Here is a 10,368-nt window from a genome sequence, read left to right as displayed (position 1 = left end):
TGATTGGACCGCGACGCTGCCACTCAACTCCCTTACACCCTTAGGGCCGCTGGGGGAGCCTTCCGTCTCTCCGAGCCACGCCCCCTCTCCTGCTGCTAAGGGGGCGGGGCCGAGCCAGGCCGGGGTGAGGGCGTGTCTTAAAGGAGCCGCGCCGCCATTTTGTAGGGGGTGCTTAGCCTCGACTGACAGACTGACTGACTGTCTGACTGACTGACTGACTGACTGACAGACCGACTGACAGACCGACTGACAGACCGACTGACAGACCCATCTGAGCCCCTTGGCAAAAAGACAAACGCACATTTCAGCCACCAGCTCCCCTCAGAAGGGGGAGGCGAGGCGCCCTTGCCCAAACGCTGAGGTATTCCAGCAGCAACGGCAGCGCCTTGCTGCTTCCCTCCTGCCTGCCCCTTCTGAAAATAAAGCTAAAAAGGAGCTGTCTTAAGTTATTTGCACCTCAGCCAGGTCTTTATGAAACGACATCCTTGTCTCTAAATTGGAGAGACATGGATTTGACGGATGGAACGCTCGGTGGATAAGGAATTGGCTGGATGGTCGCACTCAAAGAGTTGCGGTCAATGGCTCGATGTCCGAGTGGAGAGCAGTGAGGAGCGGGGTTCCTCAGGGGTCGGTACTGGGACCGGCGCTGTGTAACACCTTTGTTGGCGACACGGACAGTGGGATTGAGCGCACCCTCAGCAAGTTTGCTGACCACACCAAGCTGTGTGGTGCGGTCGACACGCTGGAGGGAAGGGATGCCATCCAGAGGGACCTGGACAGGCTCGAGAGGTGGGACTGTGCGAACCTCGTGAAGTTCAACAAGGCCAAGTGCAAGGTCCTGCACGTGGGTCGGGGCAATGAGTGGATTGAGAGCAGCCCTGCGGTGAAGGACTTGGGGGTGTTGGTTGACGAGAAGCTCATCATGACCCGGCAATGGGCGCTCGCAGCCCAGAAAGCCAACCGTACCCTGGGCTTCACCAAAAGCAGCGTGACCAGCAGGTCGAGGGAGGGGATTCTGCCCCTCTGCTCCACTCTGGTGAGACCCCCCCTGCAGTACTGCGTCCAGCTCTGGGGCCCCCAACATCAGAAGGCCATGGACCTGTTGGAGCAAGTCCAGAGGAGGGCCACGAAGATGATCAGAGGGCTGGAGAACCTCTCCTATGAGGACAGGCTGAGAGAGTTGGGGTTGTTCAGCCTGGAGAAGAGAAGGCTCCAGGGAGACCTTACAGCAGCCTTCCAGTACCTAAAGGGGGCTTATAGGAAAGCTGGAGAGGGACTTTTTACAAGGGCATGTAGTGACAGGACAAGGTGTAATGGCTTTAAACTGAAAGAAGGCAGATTTAGATTAGATGTAAGAAAGAAGTTCTTCCCTGTGGGCGTGGTGAGGCACTGGCACACGTTGCCCAGAGAGGTTGTGGCTGCCCCATCCCTGGCAGTGTTCAAGGCCAGGTTGGATGGGGCTTGGAGCAACCTGGTCTAGTGGGTTGGCCCATGGCAGGGGGATTGGAACTACATGATCTTCAAGGTCCCATCCAACCCAAACCATTCTGTGATTCTATGATTCTATGATTGCAGCTTTGCTGTAGATGGGTGGAGAATGACTGGTGGACTTTTATAGATCTTGTAAAAAGAGTGGCTTGTAATAGGTCAGAAAAGGAGAATCTTTTGTCTTATTATGCATTATTACCTGTGGACTGGAGTGGAGGGTACCAACGCTGTGTCTCACCTTCCCCACGCTCTCCTGTCCTCCTCCTAGGAACTAAAGGAACTAAACATTGGTTTCTCTTTGCTTCTGACTTAATAAAAGCTGTGCAGTAGGTGATGTCTGGTGCTGGATTTGTTCAACCCATCCTTCTCTCCCCTCCTTAAGGAAGGGTAACTTCCCACCTGGTTTAGGGAAGGCTTGGTAGTGCAGTTGTGGATATTGCCTTTCTCTTTGCTTCTCAGCAAAGGGTTTTGAGAACTGTCCTTCAGCTTAAAAATCACTGTCTTTGGATAACCTGGGGTGTGAAATGAAAACTAGACTCAGGAAAGCAGCCTGAGGTCCCAGGAATAGCTTTGTCTTATTCGATTTTGCTTCTGAGTACTTAAGAGCAGTAAATCATGCTAATAACAAAACGAGCCGCCCTTTTCATGGGTCAGGGAGAATAAGGCAAGTGGGTATTGCATGACCTTGGGCCCAGCATGTCTGGTTCCTCGACAGGCTGCGGCTAAAACAGACTTTCTGGTGTCTCTGGCAACCCCAACTGCTGAAATGGCTCCATGACTGCTGATTTAGGGTGAAGCAGAGCCCCTTAAGTGCCATTCTCTAGCTATAAAGTGCCCTAATCCAGCTATTACCCTGCTGCTTCCAGAGAGGGAGATCTATTCTTGGGCTTAAGTACCTGTGCTCTGCTGGGGGAGACTGCCCTCACAGCCCACCTGAGCACCATTTTAAAACCAGGAATAGCAGGCATGGCGGCCCAGGAGAATGGACAGCACAGGGGGATGAGAAGCCATAGAAATGCACGGACTAAAACACCTGTGCAGGATTGTTCTTCCTTATCAGTCAAAGCTGTCTGATTATCTTAATCGCCATTGAAAAACCCTCAAATAGCTTCCTTTTCTCCTTGCATTTAGAAGAGGCAACTCATAGCTTTGCTACCTGCTCTGGGTCCCTTTCTTAGTCTCAGATCAAAGTTACAACTCAAGATTCATGTTAGTGCTCTGGCAGGGATTATGTAGGAAAGCAAAGGTTTTCAGCTGCACCTGAACATAAAATGTTTCCCAGCCATTTCCCCAGGAAATCGTGTCCTTGGCTCTGTCAGCTCCTTCCATTGTGTCTTCACTGAGACAAAGTGAATCTGACTCTTAGGAGCAATCCTCTGGAAGAGAATGGATGATGAAACCAAACTAGATATACAGAGCCAGGTTGAAAACATCAACCTTAACACAGGAGAGAAGCTCCAGACAGTTCTTGAAGATATACTATAAAAGAGGTTTTGTATCAGGAATGAGGAAGTATGGATGAGCGGGGTGTTTCTGTGAGAAAGTAAATAGAGTAACTGCTAAAGGAAGTAATGGAGGCCAAAGAGGCTAAGTTGTAGGGAAGGAAATAACGCAGCCGTCCTAATGCATGCAAGTGTGTTTTCCAAAGCTATCATGCAAAGCCGGCTGAGATATATAAGTAAATAACGCATTTTTAGTTCTTTGCTGTTTTCTCATTTGCTGTTTGAGTTCTGTAGTTGCTCTTTACTGGCACAGAGACCAAAGATCAGTTTTAAAGAAAAACTAAGGTCTTTGTATAATTCCACAACACTGAGGCTGGAATTCATCTCACCTAACTTCATCTGGCTCAAACTTAGGCATCTAGTCTGAGCTGGTCATCCAGATTTCTTCTGGATTGAGTAGGTGAGAGAGGGAGAGAGAGGGAGACATTGCACATGGACAGAGCATCCTGTTCGGAGATGAGGACACAGCCACAGGATGCCTCTTCCCAGACTTCTTAAGCTTCCTCTATAATCTAGTTTAACATTAAAGCCTTAAGTCTGAGGGGGGCCGTACTTACATTAAATGACTCTTTTACTTAGACATGAGAGACTGAAGACAGCTCTTGCCAAACCCTGCCCACGTTTCACTGTAGCCCCCCAGTGCTCTCCTGATACGGTGTTCGCTCACAGGGCTGATCCTCTCCCCTGAGACCACGCGGGCCCCCTGAAATGTGTTTGCAAGCCCCAGCGTGCTGTCCCCTCTGTTGACCACATCACACACTTTTGTCACTCTCCCTGCCCAAGAGACTGTATGCAAACAAGCAAGCAGACCCAGACATGAGTGAAACCCCAGACTTGGCACTGCTCCGAGCGGCCCCAGGTCCGTTTAGACTCTTATCTCCTCTTGCAGTCAAGAAGTGGATGAACACGATAGCGTGATGTGCTGCCAGTCCTGCAGGAGATGGAGGTATTAGGCTCTGTTTCGACCGTAACCCCTTAAGCAACAGGACCGGTTTTGTTGTTTTATTTTTTTACCCTGGATGTGTTTTACCATGTTATCTGCATATGGCTGGTAACAGGCAGCTGACCCAGCCAAGGCGATGATGCAAAGGTGAAGGCAAACAGCAAAAATGGGGTGGGAATGGCTTGTCCTGTCAGCATCACTAAAGTTTCTCAGATTTTGACCCCACAGCCAGCCAGAACTGAACCCACAGTCCATCAGTATGGTTTCTTGTTATGTTTAATACAGTGTCAGTGTGGAGTGCCCTGAAACCCATGTCCTCTTCCCGCTCCTACATGCTCTAGATGACTCCGTTGTATAGCAAGGCTAAGGGATCATGGGAATTGGACCCAGTGGATAGGATTTGATTTTCGTTAAATCATTGGTACGGTCTGCTGCACTCAAAACCACACAGTCATCGGCCCAAAGTTAAAAATCATCATCCCGGCACACTGAACGTTACTGCTTGCCTTAGAGCTGTGACTCTCCAGCCCTCAACAGACCTTGATAGCTTAAAAATTAAGCTCGTTCCTTGTGTATTGATTTGTTGTGGGGTATTCTACCGTTCCAAGTTGCTTTTCAGTGTAAAATGCCATGTGGTTACAATTCAGCTCAGGGAGAGGATTGTTTGTTATGATGACTGTTGTCTTATCTCAATTGAAGAGCAAAGATCTGACCATAACCGCGATGTGTCTTCTGCAGCTATTGAGATGTTTCTGAAACACATCGCTGTTGAACGGCATAAAGTCTCTCTCCTGTACTGGGACAAAAGGGAGGGCTGAATTAGAAAAGCCAGCTCCATATATCCATTTTACAATTACAGAAATAGGAGAACTGCTCTCCTGCACCAACCTTGAGTTGCCTGGGCCCACTTTTTGCCGAGGGGATAACCTGGAGAGACCCCTGTCTCTAGCAGAAGCATGTAGAATATAAGAAGAATCACCCACACTCCAGCACTCCAGTGGTCACCAGGTTTAGTGATTTCCATAAGCTGGACTGTTGTGTTTAATAGGCATTATAGTGTTTCTCTTGTGGAGTTGTCTAGATCATGCTTGAACCAGCCTATATTTATCCGTGACAGCTGCTCTTCAGAGGATGCTGCATAAGGGCTTAGGTACTGCGTCTGCTCCAGCCTAAGTAATATTTTATCTTGAAGGAGTGTCCATTACACCATCTGTTATGCTGGTGAAACGACCTCCCATGGCTGGCAGATCAGTGAGGTTTGAGCCTGGGACCTCCAGATGTCAGTATAGATGTCACTTGAGCTAAAGAAAAAATGCCCCAAGGACTGCTCTGCCAGTCCCTTTGTTTTTGAAGGATCTAATCCCAGGGCAATTTTTTTTCAGTTTTGGGTGGTATTTTTCTTCTTATGCAGACTCGATGGCAACAGCAACTCTAATGAGGAGTAATGTGAAAATATAACCTACCCCTCGTTCGGTCACACTGGGGAAGGACTATGCTCTGAAACATGCAGTCTTTCATCCACAGAAAAGAGCTGTAAAATGAAAGTTCAGGGCTTGGTATGTGTCAGCCCTGTAGCTGCCTGGGACTGGACAAATTGCCCCTGCACTGAATGCTCTGTCCTAAAAGGTGACAAATTAGTATCAACTGCGACATTTAAGATGATGCTGCTTCCAAGTGAAACAGCAGTAATAGCTTCGCAGAGCTGGGATGTTAATTCACCGGTGTAGCCAGCATGTTTGCTGGCAGAGGAGACTACGCTGCCTTCACTTACCAGGTTGGGAATGTTGGCGTGCTCTTTCTCATGCTGTAACGAAAATCTTTTTATGCTCACCACCTCCAGGGATAAAATGAAAACAAGGCAATTCATTAGCAAACATGGTAAGGAAAGCCTGTATCCTGCTAAATACAGCAGCACTGATCTCTGCAGCTGCTTTAGATGATAGAGCAGACTGAGATGATAAAACATTAGGTCATGATTCCATTCATAAGCAACTTTCTTTCCAAAGTTGGACTTTTCTTCATATTTTAGTAACACAATCATGAAAGAGATCTTAATTTCATCATAGCTTCCTGACTTCTGCTTATAACGCTGTCTCCTTACCTCTGCACAGGATTTTTCACCATCGAGGACATTATAAAGTATGGTCATGCAGAAGTATTTATACGTAACCATGGTTCTTTCATGGGCCACAGAGGTGCAGCTGATTTTGAGCCAGAAAATTTAATAGTACAGACAGTAATTTTGGGCAAGACACAAAGAGCAAAGTGGCCGTTTCTGGAATGTCCTGCTCAACTACTTAAATGGAAACAGGGCCAACTTCTGTCATTATTACTTTTTCCTGAAGAATTCCCAGAGAATAAGTTAAGGTAAAGATAGTTGTTTTCCAATGAAAATAGGCTGGATGAATGGATGAATTAATTCTGTGTCTTTCTCCCTAGAACTGCAAAGTGCGTGAGAAGAAAACAATCTGAAAGATGTCACGAATGTCACAGAGTTACTTCAAGTATCTGTTTTCCCATACTTTGTTTTTAGTATTTTTGGCTGTCCTAGACTTCTCCAGTCCAGAGAACATTACATCTGTAAATTGTGAAAAATGATTGGCAGTGCTGCAAAATAAACAGTACGGCTAAGAGTCTCAAACGCCATTTTATGTAACTACTTGAGTGATTGAGAAACTTCGCTCCCACCGACAGCCACAGTACGCTTTACATTTGTTTTGCTAAATGGGAGATGTTTGCTGCGTTCAAAAACCCGGTGGCTTTTAAGAATTTAAGCCCCTTAGGCTGTTTAGAAGTTTATGAAACCTCACTAAACAGCACACACCTTCAAACGTTTGATCTGTACGAGGAATGTGGAACTAGCATTTCACTAAACTCTTTTTCTTCCACGTTGCAGCTGTTCTCCAGCTCGGCACGAGTTCAAGGCAAGATCCAGCTGAGAAAGCCAGGGATGCGTTACCTTTCTGGTCACAGGGGAGCATCACAGCTGCGGGTAAAGCCGTGCCAGAGGCACTGCTGCCGCATACGTGGGGCCACCAGCATTCGGTTCCTCGCCTGTTGCTGTGGCATCTGTACGTTCAGTGCCAGGACGTCCGCTCACAACATTAAGTAAAATTGGCAAGGACAGAGTGTTATTACTAATGTGACACTGAAGTGTATGTAAGTGCAGGCAGAGGTCAAAAGATGTGGATGGCTGCTAATTGTACTCCCTTTGACAGCAGGGTAGAATTAATCTTCCCAAATGCTGGGTGTCTCAGAGTTAGGCCTCCTGTTTGGGCTTCATTTTCAATGGAAAGAAGAATGTAGTTGCAGAGGGTAATTTATCTGAGACAACTGTTTTGGGAAAGGTTCACTCGGAAAATCCCAGATTGTTTGCTGACCGGGTCTGAGATGTCTGCAAAGGGCTTAAAGGCTGCTGTGCACCCCCAGCTCTGAAAAATTCAGGTAACAAAGTACCCTGTGGCAGAAAGTAAAAAATGATCTGTAACAGGACCAGGGAAAAAAAGTGTTTATGTATGTATGCTAAATAAAAGATTATAAGTGTTGTGCAGAATCTTGAGTTGAATTACATGCAGCTGCAGCAAAGGAAGAAATCAGTCTGAGAAATACTCCCATTTAATAGCTTTTATTTAAAATAAATTCACAGTATTTCAAATCCTAGCCAAAATGTTCTCAGTATTTTATTATTTTTTTAATTTTCCTTATGCTGTGATTCAGCAATTAGTAACACTGGAGCTGTTCACTGCTCCATTATCAGCAATACAAATATAATTTGAATTAAGTGTAAACTAGTATTTCTTTTGCTAACACTGGTATTTTGCTCTTATTCCCTTTGCTGGCTGGGGAGCGCAAACTATACCTGATCTGGCATAGGACCAGCTCTACATGAGGAATCCATCATCATTTTTTGAACCAACTTCAATCAACAGATGGAATTTATATTGGGTCAGTGCTTTGCGACATATAGTTGTAGTAGGGTTTCATTGAGTTCAAAAGTTTTGAAGCTAGATTTACTTATCATTAAACCGTGGCCAGAGAAACTGTATGTTTCTTTGTCTGTGAAAGCATATTAGAGCTGCTCAGAACAAATTATTGAAACTTAAGATACAGGTGACCCTGCAAGTTTACTCTGGGTAGTATTTTCTGTGTTGGCCTTAAAAACCCCAAATTCTGCTGTGTGCATCAGCACATTATTACCCCGATGGGCAAGAAGGCAATATAATAATGCCGCATAACATTGCCTCAGCATCCTCTTGCCCTGTTACAGCACATAAAGGAACAGTAGTTATATATAAGCGCTTCCACAAAGCAACTTCTGGCTTGGTGTTTTTGCAGAGTTTTTTGCATAGATTGTGATGGCAGAACTGTGGGATTTTACTAGTTAACGTCAACCACCTAAGGATGAATATGGCTGTGCTAACAGCCTTTGGTTTTATTCATACTGTCCAACCCATTCTCACCTATATCCTGTCTGGCCTTGTGAATATTCAAAGTGGACGTGAGAGGGTCAGCTATGAGAGCAGTGAACTTACAAAAAGGAAAGCTTCACCCATAGGAAGACATGACCGCAACCTCTATATACCTTCTGGCTATTTTACGGGGCGGGACGGGCCCTGTTCTCTGTACTAACTTCAAATCTGGAGCAGAGACACTTTGGGGAACCGTATTTAGGCACCTCTCTACATCTTTAGACACTTCAGTGCTTTAGAAACCTGTCCCTAGAGACCTCGTGTCCTGGGAATTTAGCATTCATTGTTAATATGATCAACTATTACTCCCTGAAGCTCATTGAAAATACCACTAGAAAAGCCACCTCCCTTGTCCTCCAGTATGCTCAAGTCAAGCTCCCCTTCCACCACCTTCACTGTCTTCCTACATGCTCTTACATCAAAAATACATCTCACCCCCACTGCATTTGTCTTTTGTAATGCTGCATATTATCCATCAGTCCTCTCAGCTTTATTTTCCCATTTATAAGTGTCTCATCAGTTGCTCTGATGCCGCCTTTGTGTGGTCTCTGTGTGCTGTAAGACACTTGCCAAGCTCACCTGCTAGGCTGTCTGCTAATGTGAGTTTTCTTGATTTGTTCTTAAAAATAAATAAATGCAATTTTGCTGGTCCTCTTTTCCAAAGATCTATTTAATTTTTATACCACCCATCTGGCTATCTAGAAACCATCTAAGAGGCAACAGTTATTTTACCAGTAAAGCTGAGTTTGCTGTCAAAACCTTCCGGCACAGCAAAATGCTCCTGGTGAGCTTGATTTACAGAATAAAACACATCCTTTCCCCTCAAATACTGAATTAAAAATGCAGCTTAAGTTGTCAGTAGGCTTGCTGTTTGTGGATTCCTGCTTTCTAGAGTGCTGCTCCTCGGTACAGAATAAAAAAGGGAGTTTCTGGACCCCTCCAGGAGGTTTCAGATGGAAGACCAAGATGCATTCTTTTTGTGTCCTTTCCAGCAGATCAGTGGAAAGGGTCGTTTCTAGGAGAGCAGTATGATGGTGTCGTGGAAGTGGTGTCAAGAGGAGCCTGCTGGGAGGCAGCCAGACGAGCCAAGCGTAATGTGCTACAGCTGCTCTGGCTTCGCTAACACAGCAGGACCAAAGAGCTTAATTTTGTAATCCAATGAATGAATTAGCAGAGTGGAGGAAGAACAACCATGAATCTGTTTGAAAGCCCCAGTGGTAGCTGGTTTGCCGTCAGCTGGGCAACTAAGACTGTCAGAGCTGCATCACGGTGGCAGGTATCTCTTTATCTGGTTTGGTATCCCAGGAAATGTCCGATGGAGCATCCTCAAAGTGTCCCATCTGCTATCAGGTCCCTGGTAGTGGCCATGAGGAAGAAGATGAGCCCCGTAAAAGGTCATTGTGGATAATCTGGTCCAAGAGCAGCCCTCATTTTGGTCTCTGGAAAATTAGAGACTGGTTTAAACCTTTAGAGTAGGTCTACTGTTTCGGATGAAATGTTCCTCTTTAATTCCATCCACAGGCAATACGGTAAAGTGACCAGCTGGTTTTGTGGGTAGATTTTTGTCTGTAAGGATTTCTGCTGTCTAACAGTGTGTTGGGTTATGTGGCTTTCCCTTTCAGTGCTTCTGGGTTCGCTACTTTCTCCTTTCAGTTTGGCTTGCCATGAGACTTCTCTGTTCCTGAGAAAGACACGCTTTCTCACAGTCCTCTGCAATGTCTTCAAAGAGTTTTTCCATATCTGTGAGCATGCAGAATTGCTATTCTCTACATTTCCTTGAGTTGACATCATCTGCAAAATGGAATGACTAGTACTGTCCTCTAGTTCACAAGGAACAGGCTTGTTTTTCAATTGCATAATTAATGCAGAGGGATTACACTTAATATTTCTGATTCTACTTTTCTGTACAATCCAGCTGTCATGGTTTAACCCCAGCCAGCAACTAAGCACCACGCAGCTGCTCGCT

The sequence above is a fragment of the Harpia harpyja genome, chromosome 6 (genome assembly GCF_026419915.1).
Source record: "Harpia harpyja isolate bHarHar1 chromosome 6, bHarHar1 primary haplotype, whole genome shotgun sequence".
Classification (NCBI taxonomy): domain Eukaryota; kingdom Metazoa; phylum Chordata; class Aves; order Accipitriformes; family Accipitridae; genus Harpia; species Harpia harpyja.
The sequence above is the reverse complement of the archived record's forward strand: the minus strand, read 5'-3'. Positions refer to the sequence as shown.